The sequence below is a fragment of the Schistocerca cancellata genome, chromosome 8, assembly GCF_023864275.1.
Source record: "Schistocerca cancellata isolate TAMUIC-IGC-003103 chromosome 8, iqSchCanc2.1, whole genome shotgun sequence".
NCBI lineage: Eukaryota > Metazoa > Arthropoda > Insecta > Orthoptera > Acrididae > Schistocerca > Schistocerca cancellata.
In genome coordinates, this window is record NC_064633.1 from 439,260,686 (window position 1) to 439,281,173 (window position 20,488).

General features: G+C 44.5%; 1 pseudogene; it reads right to left on the bottom strand.

Annotated features, from left to right (window-relative positions):
* Window positions 1-1,552: 1,552 nt before the first annotated feature.
* On the bottom strand, window positions 1,553-1,670 carry LOC126096160 (5S ribosomal RNA; annotated as a pseudogene).
* Window positions 1,671-20,488: the final 18,818 nt, after the last annotated feature.

The window sequence follows — 20,488 nt, forward strand, 5'->3', positions numbered from 1 at the left end:
ATATCTAAGATTCTGTCTGCTTTTATAGTTTACTTGTTCAGTTAGTCTATATAGGATGGTTAAGATCTGCGTATGCTTTGTGCGGATGCAGGAGAAGCTGGCCGCAGCTCGCGAACAGCTGAACCCGCTTTTGGCTACGATCATTCACCTTCAGGCTTCTGTCTCGTGATGTACCGGTGGCGGAGAATCTGGCGCATCACATGGGAAACCTCAGGTGTCACTTGTTTTGCCCACGGGCCCTCTTTCCGAGGGCTTCCGAGGCACCTCCTAGTGCACGCGACGCAGTGGATCCGCCCTCACAATAGGGTGAGTGGCAGGTGGTAACGCATTCGCGTCGCTATAGGTGGAGGACAATTGTGAACATTGGCCTCCTGGCCTCGCCCATTCACCTTGTGGATGGACAGGCCCCTTCTTGAGCAGGGTCCGAGAGGGCACTCAGGCGGAGGGGTTTACTAATTATCTGAACTCCAATGTTAGGCTCGTTATGGAGCCCCTTAGGCAGACAGAGTTCAGGGCTGGCAAGAAAGCCAATGTGCACTCAGTACATCTGCCGGAGGGCCTCATCCGAGATGTGTAGACGGCCTTGCCTACATCTATCGAGCGTGCAGGGTGCAGTCGCCTACAAGATTTGGCTCATGTCGACACCAACGACGCCTGTTTCTTTGACTCTGAGGCGATCTTCAGATCATATAGGCGACTGGCGGAGGTGGTGAAGACTGCTACCTTCGCACTTGGGGTTCAAGTAGAACTCGCAATTTGCAGCTTTCTGTGTCCTTTGGTTTGGAGCCGAGTGGAGGATCTGAAACAAAAGCTTCGTCAACTCTGTAACGATCTTGCCTGCAGAGTCTAGACCTGCTTTATCGTGGGAGAATTTGTAGGACTTCCTTTCATAGGTCAGGGATGCATTACATAAAGGAAGCAGCTACCCAGGTAGCAGAGTACTTGTGGAGTGCACACGAGGGCTTTTAGGCTTGACGGTAGTTTGAGGTGCTCTTATGAACTCTCGCCAGTCGATACACAGCTAGGGAAGTCAGACGGCGTTCAGAATGAAGAATTTTCGACTGTCAAAATTGTATTATTAAACTGTCGAAGTATTCGCAATGAACTTCCGAATTTGCCAACCCCAGGAAAGTTCCTGTGCTGAAATTATTCTTGGGACCGAGATTTGGCTCAAACTGTAGTTGTAAAGCTCTGAGATATTTGGCGAGTCATTGAATGTGTATCGGAAAGCCGGATTAGAGGCCATAGAAGGGGACTGTTCATTGCAGTTGACAAAAACATTGTCTTTATTGAGGTCGAAGTTGAGTGTCACAGTGAAATTGTCAGCGTATAAAATGTGTAGATAAGAAAGCACTCCGTCGTCAGGCCACAAGTGGCCCATCGGGACCATCCGACTGCCGTGTCATCCTCAGCTGAGGATACGGATAGGAGGGGCGTGGGATCAGCACACCGCTCTCCCAGTCGTTATGATGGTTTTCTTTGACCGGAGCCGCTACTATTCGGTCGAGTAGCTCCTCAATTGGCATCACGAGGCTGAGTGCACCCCGAAAAATGGCAACAGCGCATGACGGCCCGGATGGTCACCCATCCAAGTACTGGCCACGCCCGACAGCGCTTAACTTCGGTGATCTGACGGGAACCGGTGTATCCACTGCGGCAAGGCCGTTGCCCAAAATGTGTAGATGAAGTCAGGTTAATTGTTGGATGTTTTTACCGGTCACCCGATTCCGCTGCGACAGTTCTAGAATCATTCAAAGAAAGTCTATGGTCGACAGCGCGTAAATACCCAGACCATGCAATACTAGAATACTAGTTGGAGGCGACTTAAACTCACCGAGTATAGACTGGGATGTCTATGGATTCATTGCGGGAGGTACAGAAACAGTCACGCGAAATACTTTTGAACATGTTTTCTGAAAGCTGTCTTGGGCAGCTAGCTCGGCGGCAGTGGAAGTCTCTTAGATCTTGAGGCTACAAATAGGACGGACCTTATCGACAATGTCAGTACGGAAACAGAGATTAGCGATCATGATGTCACTACAGCAAGTATACGAAAGCTAATAAATCAGTCAAAAAGTCTAGCAGGGTGTTTCTGCTATACAGAGCAGATAAGCAGTTGTTAGTATCTCCCTTAGAAAGTGAACTGACGTCACTTATTTCCAGTAAGATGGATGTAGAAAATTTAGGGACTAAGTTTACGCAGATTGTAATTTGTGGTCTAGAGAGTTATGTGCCTAGTAAGTGAATAAAGGATGGCAATATCTGTTGTGGCGTTGCAAGACAGCCACGCCACTCGGAAGTAGCCGAAATGCACGCGTACACACACGCCAGCTGGTGTGAGGTCTGGAACAGGATACGTAATGAATGCTATAAAGAAAAGTACGTAGCTTCTATAATACTTATCTTTAATCCATCATTGTGGTACATCGCTCTTGATAATACAAGTGAGACTCTCAGATATGGTTAATGGCGCCTTGCTAAGTCGTAGCCATGGACTTAGCTGAAGGCTATTCTAACTGTCTCTCGGCAAATGAGAGAAAGGCTTCGTCAGTGTAGTCGCTAGCAAAGTCGTCGTACAACTGGGGCGAGTGCTAGTACGTCTCTCTAGACCTGCCGTGTGGTGGCGCTCGGTCTGCAATTACTGACAGTGGCGACACGCGGGTCCGACATGTACTAATGGACCGCGGCCGATTTAAAGCTACCACCTAGCAAGTGTGGTGTCTGGCGGTGAGACCACAATATCCGCCATGATTTAATAATGAAATTCGAAAGATGGTGCGGAAACAAAGCAGTTGCAGTCTTGGTTCAAAAGAGAACGCACAAATGACGACAAGCGAAGGTTAGCAGAGATTCGTGCGTCTGTAAAAAGATCTATGCACGAACCGTATAACCACACCCACCGTCACAGTTCAGCAAAAGATCTGGCAGAGAACGCGATAAAATTCTGGGCCTATGTAAAATCGCTTCCATTCAGCCCCTTTTTGACCGGTCTGGTGTGGCACTTGAACATAAACAAAGGCCGAAGTTTTAAATTTCACGTTGGAGAACTCGTTGACATAGGAGAATCGCGCAAGGATACCGTCATTTCACCACGGACTCCCGTGTGCACGACATAGCAATAAGCATCTCTGGCGTAGAGAAACAGCTGAAACATTTGAAAGCAAATAAATCACAATGTCCGGAAGGAATCCCAAGACTGTTTTGCAGAGGGTACTCTACGGCATTGGCCCCTTACCCAGCTTGCATTTATCGTGAATCTCTTGCTCAGCACGAAGTCTCAAGCGACTAGAAAAAAGCGCCAAGTGACTCCAATATATGAGAAGGGAAAAATAACGGACGAGCAAAATTACAGGCCACTAGCCCTAACTTCGGTTTGCTGCATACTCCTTGAACATATTCTCAGTTCGAATACTTAAAACTTCCTTGAGAGTGAGAAGCTTATGTTCACGAAGCAGCATGGTTTCGAAAAGCATCGCTCCTGCGAAATTCAGCTTGCTCTTTTCTCACATGACGTACTGCAAACTATGAATGAAGGGCAACAGGCAGATTCCATGCCGACCGGTGTTGCCGAGCGGTTCTAGGCACTTCAGTCTGGAACAGCGCGACCGCTAGGGTCCCCAGGTCCGAATGCTGCCTTGGTGCCTCGGATATGGATGTGTGTGATGTCCTTAGGTTAGTTGGGTTTAAGGAGTTCTAAGTTCTAGGGGACTGATGACCTCAGATGTTAAGTCCCATAGTGCTCAGAGCCATTTGAAAGATTTGAGCAGATTCCATATTTATAAATTTCCGAAAAGCGTTCGACACGGTACTCCACCGCAGTCTGTTAACGAAGGTACGTGCACACAGAATAGGCTCCCGGATGTGCGATTGTCTCGAAGACATTTTAAGTAATAGAATCCAGCATATTGTCTCAGATGGAGTCAGGGGTAACATGAGGAGTGCCCCAGAGTAGTGTGATAGTTGAAATGGCTCTAAGCACTATGGGCCTTAACGTCTGAGGTTATCAGTCCCCTAGACTAACTATCCTAAGGACATCACACACATCCATGCCCGAGGCAGGATTTGAACCTGCGACCGTAGCAGCAGGACATTTCCGGACTGAAGTGCCTGACCTGCTCGGCCACAACAGCCGGCTTAGTGTAATAGGACAGTTTGCTATTTTCTATACCCATAAATCACCTGGCACACAGTGTGGGCAGCAGTCTGCCGTTGTTCGCTGATGATGTTGTGGTGTACAGGAAGGTGTCAAAGTTGAGCGACTGTAGGAAGATACAAGACGACTGAAAAACATTTCTAGTTGGTGTGATAAATGGAAGCTAGCTCTAAATATGTGAAAATGTAAGTTAATGGCGCTGATTAGGAAAAGAAAATCTTTAATGGTCGGAGACACTTTTGCTAGTGTCTTACTTGACATAGTCAAGTAGTTTAAATATCTGGGCGTAACGTTGCAACGTGATATGAAATGGAACGAGCTTGTGAGAACCGTGGTAGAAAAGGCGAATGGTCGACGCCTCTTTGTTGCGAGAATTGTAGGAAGTAGTGTTCACCTGTAAAGAAGACCACGTATAGAACGCTGGTGTGACCTATTCTTGAATACTGCTTGAGTGTTGGGGATCAGTACCAGTTCGGATTGAAAGAAGACATCGAAGCAAATCAGAGGCAGGCTGCTAGATTTGTTACCGGTAAGTTCGAAGAACACGTAAGAGTTACGGAGATGCTTATGGAACTGAAATGGAAATTCCTGGAAGGAAGGCGATGTTCTTTTCGAGAAACACTATTGAGAAATAAAACTTTTATCCAGTCTGGATTTGGAACACTGCGACTGTCTTGTTAAGTATTCCAGGAATCACTGCAACCAATCGCCGTTTCTTCTGCAATTTTTATTTATTCATGACCGGTTTCGAATCGCCTGGCGATTCATCATCATATGATACAATTTAGTCTGGAGTACTGTGGCGGTCGTGCATCTGTGGAAAATACAGAGACCAAAATGTCAGCACTGTATGTGGAAAGAATATTACTATTTAAGATTAATTTGATGGTATTACTCACTGTTTTTATTGTTGTGGCAGGCACTGCTCTGTAAAACATAATGTGTGCTTCCCAGTGTCGTTAAATATCAGGTAAACCAGGCATTTTCACCGATGGCGTCTCCCACATACTTTACAAAATACAAACAAACCAAAGAGTGTGGATGTTGTTGTCTCCAAAGAGTTTTGTGGAGGCAGTGATTTTCTTTGCTCATTTTTCGTTTTGCGTGGCATTCGTAATAAATTATATATTTATTACATTTCTTTCTTTATAAAAATTAATATTATGTTTTTACAACGCAAAATTTTCTTATGCTGTTTACAAAATTTACAACAAACTATTTAGAACAATATTTCTGGTAGTAAAGTTATGTTTGGCACGTTTCTCATTGCTCAACAAACAAGATAGTATACATATGAGTAGGGGAGGGGGAGGGGGACGGTTTTAGAGAACCGTTATTTGAAGCTGACTGCCACACGATTCTACTGCCGCCAACATATACTGCGCATAAGGACCGTGAAGATAAGACACCATAAATCAGGGCTCATACGGAGGCAGACAGACAGTCGTTTTCCCCACGCTCTATTTGCGAGTGGAACGGGAGAGGAAATGACTAGTATTGGCACAAGGTACCCTCCGCCACGCACCGCATGGTGGCTTGCGGTGTGTTTGTGTGAAAGTGGGTGCGTGGGTGTGAAGTTAGCCATCAGGGTGTTGCGCGTGCAAACTTTTTTTTTTGTTTTATGTTGTTTCCTAAATTCGAACAAGAGAGCGATACGGAAGTTGGACATAAGACGGTAGTGAGGATCGATGCCGAGCCTAAGGCAGAGCAGTCTCGCGCGCTATTACATACGCCAGAAAACACCTGACGCTACTCTGTCCGCCTGGTTTCGCGAAATTCAAAGCTAATTAACTCGGAGACGGCGCAGCGTATCGAATTGTTTTCTTAACAATTATTTCTCAGCATAGCCTGCCCTGCAACACTCTTACAAGCTTTTCAGACTGTTTCTATCCATCCTGTGCCAATTTTTACATAGAAATTCGACCATGTAATAAAAGGAATTGTCTAGGAGAAATGATTTTGTGTTGGATTTAAAACTTTCCGTGCTACGTGTCAGAAATGGTATTGGTCAAATGTTCAAAAGCTTTTGTTCATAAAATACTTTGACGACCGGATGTCATAGTTGATGATGAGTCTTCCCTGCTGTATGGCTTCCAGGTTGTATGACCAAGCTCGAAGAAACTTTTCGGCGCCTGAAGACGACTGAAGAGAATCGTTCAACGTGACAAAGTGCAACCGTTCCGCAAGTTGCTGCAGATTTCAACGCTGGGCCAACAAGTGTCAGCCTGCGAACAATTCAACGAAACATCGATATGGGCTTCTTTCGCCGGCCCCGATGGCCGAGCGGTTCTAGGCGCTACAGTCCGGAACCGCGCGGTTGCTACGGTCGCAAGTTCGAATCCTGCCTCGGGCATGGATGTGTGTGATGTCTTTAGCTTAGTTAGGTTTACGGAACCGCGCGGTTGCTACGGTCGCAGGTTCGAATCCTGCCTCGGGCATGGATGTGTGTGATGTCTTTAGCTTAGTTAGGTTTAAGTAGTTCTAAGTTTAAGGGACTGATGACCTCAGATGTTAAGTCCCATAGTGCTTAGAGCCATTTCAACCATTTTTGATATGGGCTTCGGAGCCGAAGACCCACTCGTGTACCTTTGATGACTGCACGACACACAGTTTTATGCCTCGCTTGGGACCGATACTAGTTTCTTTGGCTCTTCAGTGTATTATCGTTATTATTATTTGTGTTAGATTTTTTACTAAAGCTCTGCTCTGCGTTATGTAAGTAAACCTTCAATGTAGCCTGTAGATGGTTTCGGTTAACAAGTTCTTTTTGCCTGCCTTTTTAAATATGTTTGTTTTAGCATTCTGTTTAATCTTTTTGGGTAATTTGTTATAGAGTTTTTTTTCCTTTTCAGAGAATGCTGTTTTAACTTTTATGTTTAGTCTTTCTTGGTAAATGTAAATTCAACGTAGAGCTTGTTCCAAGGTGATGGACAGAGCTGTTTGTGTAGTAATTATCAATGTTCTTTTTGATGTGTACCACTGATTGACAAAGGTATTCACACAGTGACGTTAAAAGCCCCAGTGTTTTGGACAAATTTTTACAACGTGTTTGACTACTATTTTGATTATTATTCTTATCGCCCTTCCCTGCAGTTTCCCAAATTGTGTTCGTGCTTTGTGCATTTGTTCCCGATGAAAGAATGCCAAAGCTAATAATTCAGTGTATGTATGAAAAGCACGTAACTAAAAGACACTAGTTGTTACATACTGATGACAATACTCTAAGGGCATAACGTGCTGATGACATTCTGTTTGCAAGTATTTTTGTGTGTTCACAACACATCAACGGAGAATCAATACTCATTCCTACAAATTTTGTATTTCTTACACAGTCTATAGAGATGCCATCTGCATTTAATTTCACAGTATCAATTTCCCTCTTGGAACGGAAATTCACTGCACTTGTTTTCTTTACGTTCAATGTCACTTTGTTGCTTATTGACCAATTATAAACCTCTCCGGGGGTTTCATTTGCTTACCCTGTAAGGAGTTCTCTTGTTTTCTCTGTGATTATAGCACTGCCGTCTTCAGCAACGAGAATTTTTCCCCATGACTAACTAAATAAAATTAAATAAAAGGATTGCATGTAATTCCCGTCAAAGCAATTTGTTAGTTGGCTCTGAGCACTATGCGACTTAACTTCTGAGGTCATCAGTCGCCTAGAACTTAGAACTAATTAAACCTAACTAACCTAAGGACATCACACACATCCATGCCGGAGGCAGGATTCGAACCTGCGACTGTAGCGGTCGCTCGGTTCCAGACTGTAGCGCCTAGAACCGCAGGGCCACTCCGGCCGGCCAATTTGTTTGTGGTTGGCGAGAATTTCATTACAGTGAAAACAGGTTTATCGCCAGAACTCAAAGAGACAGTACGGCATCCATTCAGACTGACAGAATACTGCTTTCCCGTCGGTGTGATGCAGGCAGTATTTTTACCGATCACAATGCCTTGCTTAGTCCGCTGCCAAAAATTCGTACATGTTTAAATTTCAATACAACTTCCATGGTTCAGAATAATATAACGAAAACTGCTTCTATTGCCCGAGGAACTCGTAATAAAGGAGACGTCTGACGACTCACATTTACTCTGGAATGAATTTGCAACGTTCACGCGCCTTAAATTTACTCAAGTCGCTTGGTCCCTCACGACGGGAAACTAAACCCGAGGCCACGTAACTGAGACGCAGAGGGGACAGCATACAAATTAAGCTGCAGGTCCTCTCCTCTACCGCCAGTCTTTCCTTGTACTCCAGAAAATGACCTTTTATACAGACAAAGAACAGAAAATATGCAAGATGAAGCGCCAAAGTGACAGTGTTTCTCAGAATTCTTTTCGAAACTGATTGTAAGATGAATCGGCTGTTCCAGGAAGATACTCCGGAAACATAAAGGTTTATTCTCTGTCACCTTTGAACGAAAGAACTCTCTTAACAAGAGAAGATCAGTCAGTTGTCTTTTAAGGGATTACCACTCCTGCCTTAGGACGAATTTCTAAAAGTGCGACTTTTCTTTGAAGTTTATGAAATGTTCTTGATAATGCAAGGAATCTGACAGTCCATTCGAGAATGTCTCTGAAAAGACGAAATCAGCAGACAGTTTCAGTACAGTGAACGTCAAGGAATGTGAAGCTGAATTTCTTGTAGTGCAGAGGTAGATAAAAGAAACGATAAATAAAAGGCTCCCTTCTTAAGAGCACGAGGTGGATGGCAGATAAACTTTTTTCAGTAACAGAAACTACGTCAAGCTAATTTCAACAGTATTCCAAGGGATAGTGATTTGGTCCGTTATTGTTTACATATTAACGAACTAGTGGATAACTTTGGAGGCAGTGCACGCCGCACTGGATGTCGTACGCAAACAGTGTCTTGCACTCTGTCACTCACAAGCAATGTGGCCAATGTACACACATTACGGTGTTATGTTAGGACTTACGTGGGTGGTTTGGTAATGGACTACAAAGGTCCGAAATGGTCATCATTTAAATAAAAACAATCTGACGGTTTCGTAATTTTGTTGAATAATAGTAAGTTGTTGCCTATTACCTTTCATCACGCTAGAAATGAGTAAATACCTTCGGATCCGTTAAACAACACGTAAAAGTTAATACTAGTGTTTACAGGAGCGTCAAAAAGAGATACCAGTTTTACGCAGACAGCGTGGCCGTTGCACATGGAAATGAACGGCATAACCATACTGTCTCCAATTTTCATAATTCGTGCTACAAATTATGTAAAATCCATCTTGCTTCAAGAAATGCACATACCACGTCCTTTTTTCTGCACGACTCTGTCCTTGTTTGCAATATTTTATTATTTCCTGTCATCATAAAAGCATCTCAAATGTATAGAAGGCTGTGAACTCTTTTTTTTATGCGTTACTGTGCCTGCCGTTATTATCTGTGTTGCGCAAATATAAACTTTTATTGTTGTGCTGTTACTCTAAGAAGCGCAAGTGTATGTAAACTTTTTGTACTGAATTACGTTTAAAACGCCAAGATGCAGAGGTAAGGTTTTAAAGAAAGTGACAAAAAGTCGGCATCTGCATTTAAATAAATAAATTCAGCAAGTGAGTGAATGTAATTCAGAGAAAGATAATTGTGAACCTAACAAGACGAGCCCTTCACAGAATAAGATTGGAAGTGGTAGAAAGTTTTGGCCTGCTAAAAATGAGCTAAACAATGCTTTTAAGATAGCTGCTGCAGAAATTATTTGTCTCATTACGAAAAACATCTTGTGTCCGTGGTAACTGTGGCAATAAATCTTTAAAATTATATGATAGCAATGACAGGAACGGTATAATGTGTAATATGCACCTATTTTCTGACAACTAAAAAGTGACACACAGTTCAAAACACCGACTACTAAAAATTGAGATTATGAAGCTAAATTAGATTCTGTTTTGGAGTAAAACATCTCAGTGTTGGAAGGGAAGCCAGCAATATTTCTGTGCAATAATGAATAGGCCACCTCCATCTGCCAGCTACACAAAACTAAGCAACCATCCTGTTGAGGCCTTGGAAACGGAATGAAATAGCAGTTTGTCAGAGTCAATGAAAGAGGCAGTTTTATTCAACAAAGACTTTCAGACGTTAGTAAATGTCACTTTGCCTTGTACTGATCTGTGTGTTTATTTGATAGTGCATGGATGAAAAGTGGTCACACCTCTCTACACCGTGTTCCATCAGTCATAAGTACTAATATTGAAAAAGTTTTGGATTTGGAGGTGATGAGAAAATACTGCGCTACTTGCACTCAAAAGAAGACATTAAATGATAATGAAGAAGAGAAGCAGTGACTGTTGAAACACAAAATGGTTTGCAGCTAGAATTATGATGATTCTGGTGCTGGATGGAGCAGCAGGAATGAATTTACATTTCACCGAGGCGAAATGAGGCATTGAGTTATATGCGTGGAATATCTTGATAATAACAGTTCTAGTGCTTTCAAGTGTGTTGTAGAAAGTAAACCATATGGAAATAGGTGCAACATTGAAAAGGCAGAATGTGTGGAGTATATTCAAAAGAGGATCGCCCAAAGAGCTTTGAAATTGTATGGGGAACACAGGTGGAAATCTCGCTGCGTGGGTCACAACGTCTCACTGACAAAGAGGTCTACAGTTTGAGAACATTTTATGGCAATGCAATAATGGGAACATATGACATCTGAAGGCAATGGAAAAAGTAGTGTGGACAATATTTTTTCACAGTTATCAAATGATGAACACCCTGTACATGAAATGTGTGATATATATGGCAGCAAATAGAACCTATTCATACAAACGCGGTTTTCATCAACAAGTCTTAAATGTCATAAAGCCAACATGTGTACGCATGGTGGAACACAAAATCGAAATGAAAGTTTTAATAACCTCATTTGGAAGGGATGCCCAAAGACAGCGTTTTGCTCATCTACTATAGTAAAAATCGCGTCATATGACGCTTGCCTGGTGTTCAATGACTGCAACACTAGAAGATTATGGACCCTTATGAGAATAGGATTTGATGTGGATTACTTAACTGAAAAGATATTGAACAAGACTGATAATGTGCCTGTTGCTGGCTCAGAGATGTCAGTGAAGGACACTGCTGAAAATTCGCGCCAGAGGGATCAAATGAGAAGGAAAGAGCTGCATAAATGCCAAGAAGACCAAATGCATCATTTCTTTTTTTTTTGGGGGGGGGGGGGCAGTCTTCTGACTGGTCTGATGCAGCCCGCCACGAATTTCTCTCCTGAGCCAAATTCTTCGTCTCAGAGTAGCACTTGCAACCTACGCCCTCAATTATTTGCTGAAAGTATTCCAATCTCAGACTTTCCATGCAGTTTCTGCCCTCTGCAGTTCCTTGTAGTACCATGGAAGTCATTCCCTCATGTCTTAACAGGTACCCTATCATCCTGTTCTTTCTCTTTATCAATGTTCTCCACATATTCTTTTCCTCTCCGATTCTGCGCAGATCCTCCTCATTCCTTACCTTATCAGTCCACCTAATTTTCAATATTCGTCTGTAGCACCGCAACTCATATGCTTCTATTTTCTTCTGTTCCGGTTTCCCCACAGTCCATGTTTCGCTACCATACAATGCTGTACTCCAGGCGTACGTTGTCAGGTTTTTCTTCCTCAAATTAAGGCCTATGTTGATACTAATAGACTTCTCTTGGCCAGGAATGCTCTTTTTTCCAGGGCTAGTCTGCTTTCCATGTCCTCCTCACTCTGTCCATAATTGGTTATTTTGTTGTCTAGGTAGCAGAATTCCTTAACTTCATCTACTTCGTGACCATCAATCCTGATGTTAAGTTTCTCCTAGTTCTCATTTCTGCTACTTCTCATTACTTTCGTCTTTCTTCGACTTACTCTCAATCCATACTTTGTACTCATTAGATTGTTCATTCCACTCAGCAGATCATGTAATTCTTCTTCCCTTTTACTCAGGTCAGCAATGTCATCAGCGAATCGTATCAGTGGTATCCTTTCACTTCGGATTATAATTCCACTCTTGAACCTTTCTTTTATTTCAATCATTGCTTCTTCGATATACAGATTGAAGAGTATGGGGGAAAGACCAAAGCCCTGTCTTTCACTCTCTTTAATCCCAGCATTTCGTTCTTAGTCGTCCGCTATTATTATTCTTGTACATACTGTATATTACCCTTTGCGTTGTCCAACGCTTTTTCCAGGTCGACAATTCCTATGAACGTGCCTTCATTTTTCTTTTGTCTTGGCCGGCTGGTGTGGCCTAGCGGTTGTAGGCGCTTCAGTACGGAACCGCGCTGCTGCTACGTTCGCGGGTTCGAATCCTGCCTCGGCCATGGATGTGTGTGATGTCCTTAGGTTAGTTAGGTTTAAGTAGTTCTATGTTCTAGGGGACTGATGACCTCAGATGTTAAGTCCCATAGTACTTAGAGCCATTTTCTTTAGTCTTGCTTCCATTATCAGCCGCAACGTCAGAATTGCCTCTCTCGTTGATTTATCTTTTCTAAAGGCAAACCGATCGTCATCTAGCACATCCTCAATTTTCTTTTCCATTCTTTTGTATATTATTATTGACAGAAAGTTTGATGCATGAGCTGTTAAGCTGATTGTGCGATAATTCTCGTACTCATCATGGTTATGAATAAAATTAAGGTACTTGTTTAATGTGTACCCACACGTATTATACCGCGCGAGGTGGCGCAGTGGTTAGCACTATTGACTAGCATTCGGGAGGACGATGGTTCAAAACCGCGTCTGGCCATCCTGATTTAGGTTTTCTGTGATTTCCCTAAATCACTTCAGGCACATGCCGGGACTGTTCCTTTGAAAGGGCACGGCCGACTTCCATCCCCTTCCTTCCCTGATCCGATGGGACCAATGACCTCGCTGTTTAGTCCCCTCCCACAAACCAACCAGCCAATCGTATTATAAAAATGGATGTGTGGTATCACATGTCGATACCAGTCCAAGGCTTATATACGTTTGTAACGGAATGGCAAGTTTCAGTTCAGTCAGACACCGATAGTGGTCGTGCGGGATCCGGTGGACCCAATGACGCAGGTCTGCAGAGCCACGCCTCCAGCGCCTTTGGACTACGAACGCCTTGTCACCGCGGTACAGGACTGCCGGCCGCAGTGACTCAGAGCACACTTCCGCTCGAAGCCTGTGCACTACGGGGCACTATGCAGATGACGCCTAGTCGCGGCTCTAACTCCATCGTTCTTGCTTACATCAGGGAGCCTCATCGTCGTTAACATTAAGATAGCTGGGTTTTGTTTCTCTGTTGCATTACTTCTATAGAGTCTTCGCTTGCTTGCAGAAACACAAGTTAAGTAAATCTTCTGTTTACTGCATTAAATTTTTCGTTAATCTTTTGTGCTCCTGTGCAGCTTTCGTACGATGACAGTTGCCGCACCACTCTGTGGCTCACATCTCCTTGCCATTATGTACGAAGTCGTCCACAAAAAACTGGCGACAATTGCTGATACCTAAATGTGGCAGTCATCAATTATAATTGTTTTCTTTCTGTTCTGCTGTCGTTTTGCTTTGTTTTCGCTGTTATTCGTTGGTTTTCCTCGGTTGTTTATCTTTAGTGTCCCCAGTGTTTGTCTTGTTTGTTTTCTTTATGTTCTAGGTTCCGTGCTTGCTACTTTTGCTCCCCTTTTTCGCTCACTGCGCTATTTTTGCTTTTGTCTGTTCTTATTCTACATCTACATCTACACTCCGCAAGCCACCCAACGGTGTGTGGCGGAGGGCACTTTACGTGCCACTGTCATTACCTCCCTTTCCCGTTCCAGTCGCGTATGGTTCGCGGGAAGAACGACTGTCTGAAAGCCTCCGTGCGCGCTCGAATCTCTCTAATTTTACATTCGTGATCTCCTCGGGAGGTATAAGTAGGGGGAAGCAATATATTCGATACCTCATCCAGAAACGCACCCTCTCGAAACCTGGCGAGCAAGCTACACCGCGATGCAGAGCGCCTCTCTTGCAGAGTCTGCCACTTGAGTTTGTTAAACATCTCCGTAACGCTATCACGGTTACCAAATAACCCTGTGACGAAACGCGCCGCTCTTCTTTGGATCTTCTCTATCTCCTCCGTCAACCTGATCTGGTACGGATCCCACACTGATGAGCAATACTCAAGTATAGGTCGAACGAGTGTTTTGTAAGCCACCTCCTTTGTTGATGGACTACATTTTCTAACGACTCTCCCAATGAATCTCAACCTGGTACCCGCCTTACCAACAATTAGTTTTATATGATCATTCCACTTCAAATCGTTCTGCACGCATACTCACAGATATTTTACAGAAGTAACTGCTACCAGTGTTTGTTCTGCTATCATATAATCATACAATAAAGGATCCTTCTTTCTATGTATGCGCAATACATTACATTTGTCTATGTTAAGGGTCAGTTGCCACTCCCTGCACCAAGTGCCTATCCGCTGCAGATCTTCCTGCATTTCGCTACAATTTTCTAATGCTGCAACTTCTCTGTATACTATAGCATCATCCGCGAAAAGCCGCATGGAACTTCTGACACTATCTACTAGGTCATTTATATATATTGTGAAAAGCAATGGTCCCATAACACTCCCCTGTGGCACGCCAGAGGTTACTTTAACGTCTGTTTGTGCATTGCTCAGTAGACTATAGCTGTGAAGCCACATTGCCTACTGCGGGGCCTGCAGTTGATCTAACTCAGTATATTCAGTTTCACAGTCAATAAATGACGCAACTGCTTGACGCGATGAATCACTTCAGGATGGTGCATATCATTTCACACGAGATGCAGGATCCAACGGCAGCGCTACCATCCGCACCTACTGCGTATGCGCCGCCATTTCGTGAGATTGATGAGGCAGAGGAAGACTGGACAGGATACCTCACACGGTTCAAAACGCGTATCGCAGCGCATCGCGTGCAAGATACTGACAAACATCCTTACTTCTTGCGCATAGCTGGAGTGACTACCGCTTGTGCGCAAAGTTATTTCCAACATCCTGTCCTGAACTGGTACCGTACGAGGACCTATTGCGGATGCTTACGGAGTACACTGAAGCGCCAAAGAAACTGGTATAGGCAGGCGTATACAAATACAGAGACATGAAAACAGGCACAATACGGCGCTGCTATCGGCAACGCCTATTTAAGACAACAAGTTTCTGGCGCAGTTGTTAGATCGGTTACTGCTGCTACATTGGTAGGTTATCAAGACGTGCTGTTGTACGAGTCGGTGCACGAGCAATGGGACACAGAATTTCCGAGGTAGCGATGAAGTGGGGATTTTCCCGTACGACCATTTCACGAGTACACTGTGAATATGAGGTATACGGTAAAACATCAAATCTCCGACATCGTTGCGGCCGGAGAAAGATCCTGCAAGAATGGGACCAATGACGACTGAAGAGAATCGTTCATCGTGACAGAAGTGCAACCTGTGGTGTCACCGCCAGACACCACACTTGCTAGGTGGTAGCCTTTAAATCGGCCGCGGTCCGCTAGTATACGACGGACCCGCGTGTCGCCACTGTCAGTGAATGCAGACCGAGCGCCGCCACACGGCAGGTCTAGAGAGACTTCCTAGCACTCGCCCCAGTTGTACAGCCGACTTTGCTAGAGATGGTTCACTGACAAATTACGCTCTCATTTGCCGAGACGATAGTTAGCATAGCCTTCAGCTACGTCATTTGCTACGACCTAGCAAGGCGCCATTATCATTTGCTATTTATCTTGTGATGCATGTACCGTCAGACCGATGTTCACCAATTATGGATTAAAGTTAACTATTCCAGCAGCTACGTATTATTTTTACTAGACTCAACTCCTTTAACTGTTCCAGACCTCACGCCAGCCTGCGTGAGCTCAAACGCGTGCTTTTCGGCTACCGGTCATAGTGGCTTGGCTGTCTTGCCAAGTCACAACACAACCCTTCCGCAAATTGCTGCAGATTTGAATGCTGGGCCATCAACAAGTGGCAGCGTGTGAACCATTCAACGGAACAGTATCGATGTGGGCTTTCGGAGCCGAAATCTCACTCATGTACCTTTGATGACTCAATGACACAAAGCTTTACGCCTCGCCTGGGCCCTTCAACACCGACAGTTGACTACAAACATGTTGACTGGCCGGAGGAGTCTCTTTTCAAATTGTATCGAGCGGATGTATTTGTACGGGTATGTAGACAACCTCATGAATCCATGGACCCTGCATGTCAGCAGGGGACAATTCAAATTATTAGAGACTCTGTAATGGCGTGGGGCGTGTGCAGTTGGAGTTATATGGGACCCCTGATACGTCTAAATACGACTCTGACAGATGACACATACGTAAGCATCGTGTCTGATCACCTGCATCCATTCGTGTCTAGTGAGCATTTCGATGGACTTGGGCAATTCCAGGAGGACAACCTGACACCCCACACATCTAGGATTGCTGCATAGTGACTCTAGGATAACTCTTCTGAGTTTAAACACTTTCGCTGCCCACCAAACTCCACAGACATTAACATTATTGATCAGATCTGGGATTCCTTGCAACGTGCTGTTCAGAATAGATCTTCAACCCCTCGTACTCTTACGGATTTATGGACAGCCCTGCATGATTCATAGTGTCAGTTCCCTCCAACACTACTTCAGACATTATTCGAGGCCATGCCTCGTCGTGTTGCAGCACTTCTACGTGCTCGCGAGGGTCCTACAGAATATTAGGCAGGTGTACCAGTTTCTTTGGCCCTTTAGTGTATTATGAGGACACGGTTCAAGTAGCGGCTTACCGTTACAAATTCTTTAGGTTACATAAGCAGCAACGACAGAAATACCGTCAGCATGTGACTGAAAAAAAATGGCTCTGAGCACTATGGGACTTAACATCTATGGTCATCAGTCCCCTAGAACTTAGAACTACTTAAACCTAACTAACCTAAGGACATCACACAACACCCAGTCATCACGAGGCAGAGAAAATCCCTGACCCCGCCGGGAATCGAACCCGCATGTGACTGAATTCAGGGCCTTATTAGACAGTGTAGGTTCAAATGTAACAGTGGCAAACATTACAGTGATGCAATGATTAATGATACCTTCACGCACGGTGTAGCTGACTCCTAATTTCGGGAAGAGAAAAGTACCCAGACGATTCTTTGCAACAGGTTCTGCAGATTCTAAATTTTTCAGTTTTGAGGTAGAGCCCGTTTGTTCTGTAGATAGCCGCGACAAACGGGACCCGCCACCGGCTCAGAAACAGCAGCCTGGCGGGTCACAGCCACAGCGCTCGTGTAAACATCTGTCGCATCCTGCCCAAGGTGTGAAGCCGTGCCCTCGCTGTAATACGGCACAATCTCACCGATCTTACCTCTCGCTTGAAACTACTTGCTTTTATTGCAGCATACGGGGACATGTGTGCGTACAGAAACGTAAGGCATCACCTTCTGCTATTCCTTCATGCAAGTCTCAGTCACAAAAACTGTGTAGTGTGTTTGCAAAGCCCTACAGTGCTCTCAGTGCAAAGAAACAGCGTAATAGTCTTCCAGAGAAGGCCCCCTACTCATCTACACTGCTATAAGAGGACAAAAAATCTTAGTGTCTCTTATTATTGCTGGATCATCAGTCTGTCTGAAACTTGACATTGGAGCTTCCGCGATTTTGCTCAACTGTCTGTCGCTCGTACAAATTTCTTGGCAAACCAAAGTTGTGCACATCGTGCCATATACTGACGGCAATAACGGTCAAGACATTCCTGTCTTTGGCACTTGTTGCCTTTCCGAAACTTTCAGAAATTTGACGAAGGCAGTGACATTGATAGTGCTTTCCTCCTGAGAGAATGTTAATATTTTTGGTCTAGAATATTTTTGTATGTTTGGCTTAAGCAGTCAGGGAAATATACGTCCTGTTTCTTCCTTTAATCCTCGGGAGAGTGTTGTTAAGCTATGTACAGAAATTCATGATTTGTTTTCTGAGCCGGCCAGAGTGGCTGAGCAGTTCTAGGCGCTTCATTCCGGCACCACGCTGCTGCTATGGTCGCAGGTTCGAATCCTGCCACGGGCATGGATGTGTGTGATGTCCTTAGGTTAGTTAGGTTTAAGTAGTTCTAAGTCTAGGGGACTGATGACCTCAGATGTTAAGTCCCATACTGCTTACAGCCATTTGAACCATTTGAACTCACTGCTTTGTAAGACAGTGGGGCCGTAGCACCCATTACTGTCAGTCAATGGTCATCCCCTCTTGTTATTCTAAGGAAGCCGTCCGGCAGACTCTGGTTGTGCGCCGATTTTAAGAAAACTGTGAATCCTCAAACAGTCATAGACAGTTATTCCTTGCTGTGCCTGAAAGAACTGATGGATAATTTATGTGCCGGTGTTACTTTTCCAATTCCGATTTGCGAAACGTTTACTTGCAAATCCCTCTGTATGAGCAGTCGTAATAGTTCTTTGTCATTAACACTCGTCTGGATCTCTTCAAATTTTTGGGATTGCCGTTTGGCCATATTTCAGCACTTTCTGGAGCAGCTGACTGCAACGGTTTCTTTTTGATCGAATTATTTAGAAGACGCTTTCCTTCCAGGTCACACTCCTTCAGAACACATTAGCAATATTCGCACTCTTTTCCAGGTGTTGTCTGCAGCTGATCTCAAATGCGACAGAGACAAATGTGTGTTTTCAGACTGAACTTGAGTACGTAGGACTTGTCATTAATAGCCAGGGTGTTCGCACATTGCAATCACATTTGCTTGCTGTCCGTGGCCTTCAGGCATCACACAGTGTGCGGAAATTGCAGTCTGTGTTAGAGAAGCACATATATTACATTCGATTTATTCCTAACGCCACTCCGCTGTTCTCTTGTATCGGTTGCGCAGTAAGAATGTTCCTTTTGTTTGGTCGTATGAGTGTCAGTCTGCTTTCCAGAAGTTGAAAGATTCTTTGCTTAGCGATCGACACCTTGTTCATTTTGATCCAGCGAAACCTGTGGTCTGGATGGTAGATCCTTCCTCTTACGGCTTCGGTGCAATTTTGTCGTATAAATTTGGTGCCGTTGAGGCTCTTTGCCTTTGCCTCGAACTGTTGAACGAAGCGCAATGTAATTATTTCAAATTGAAAAGTATGCTCACGCCATTGTCCTAGGTGTCACAAAGTTTTGCCTCTCTCTTTTGGAAAGAAAATTTTAGTGGATGACTGACAATAAATCTCTAAAATCTTTATTTTGCCGCCGGCCTGGGTGGCCGAGCGGTTCTAGGCGCTATATTCTGGAACCGCGCGACCGCTACAGTCGCAGGTTCGAATCCTGCCTCGGGCGTGGATGTGTGTGAAGTCCTTAGGTTAGTTAGCTTTAAGTAGTTCTAAGTTATAGGGGAATGACGACCTCAGAAGTTAAGTCCCATAGCGCTCAGGGCCATTTGAACCTTTTTTTTCCTCTCAGTCAGTCCCAACTCGCACAGCGCAGAAGCTGCAACAATGGGTTCTTCTTTTGTCGAATTACCAATATGATATTGTGTATCAGCTCTCTTTAAATCATGCCAACGCAGATGTTCTTTCTCGCCTCCCTGTTGATCCAGATTCAACACTGGACGGTTCCTTTGCTCATTGTTGCTACACTGATGCACAAGACAAAGATGCTTTCCCCTTAGTCAACGGAAAATTGCCAAGGCCACAGGCATGGATTCTGATTTGTAGATTATGTTGCACTACATCCACGCTGGATGGTTGTGCTCATCCAGATGGATTCGTACATCTATCGTTGCCCATTGGCAAGACCTTGCAGTTCATCAAGGTATCATTTTGCGTCTCGTCGACAACAGCCAGCTATGTGTTGTGATTCCCCAGGCTCTTCAGCTTGACGTGCTTTATTTGCTACACCAAGGGCGTCGTTCGCAACAAAGAGTTGGCGGAACGTCAACATTTGGCATTTTCTGGATGAGAAAATTAGGTCTCAGTGCCAAGCCTGTTGTGAAGACCGAGTGAGGTGGAGCAGTGGTTAGCACACTGGACTCGTATTCGGAAGGACGACGGTTCAATTCCGCGTCCGGCCATCCTGATTTAGGTTTTCCGTGATTTCCCTAAATCGCTCCAGGCAAATGCCAGGATGATTCCTTTGAAAGGGCACGTCCGACTTCCTTCCCCATCCTTCCCTAATCCTATGAGACCGATCCTCTTTGTTTCGTCTCTTCCCCCAAACAACCAACCAACCAACCTGTTGTGAACATCTGCCAGCCCGGCCTCAGCTGGTCTTTGAATGGCCCAAACCACAGGCACCTTGGCAACGTATGCTGTCACATTTTGCGGGTCCTTACTGGAATATGTGTTGGCTCATAGTTTTTAAGGCTTTCAGCAAATTTCCCTTCGTGTTTCCTATGCACTCTACTACAGCTCG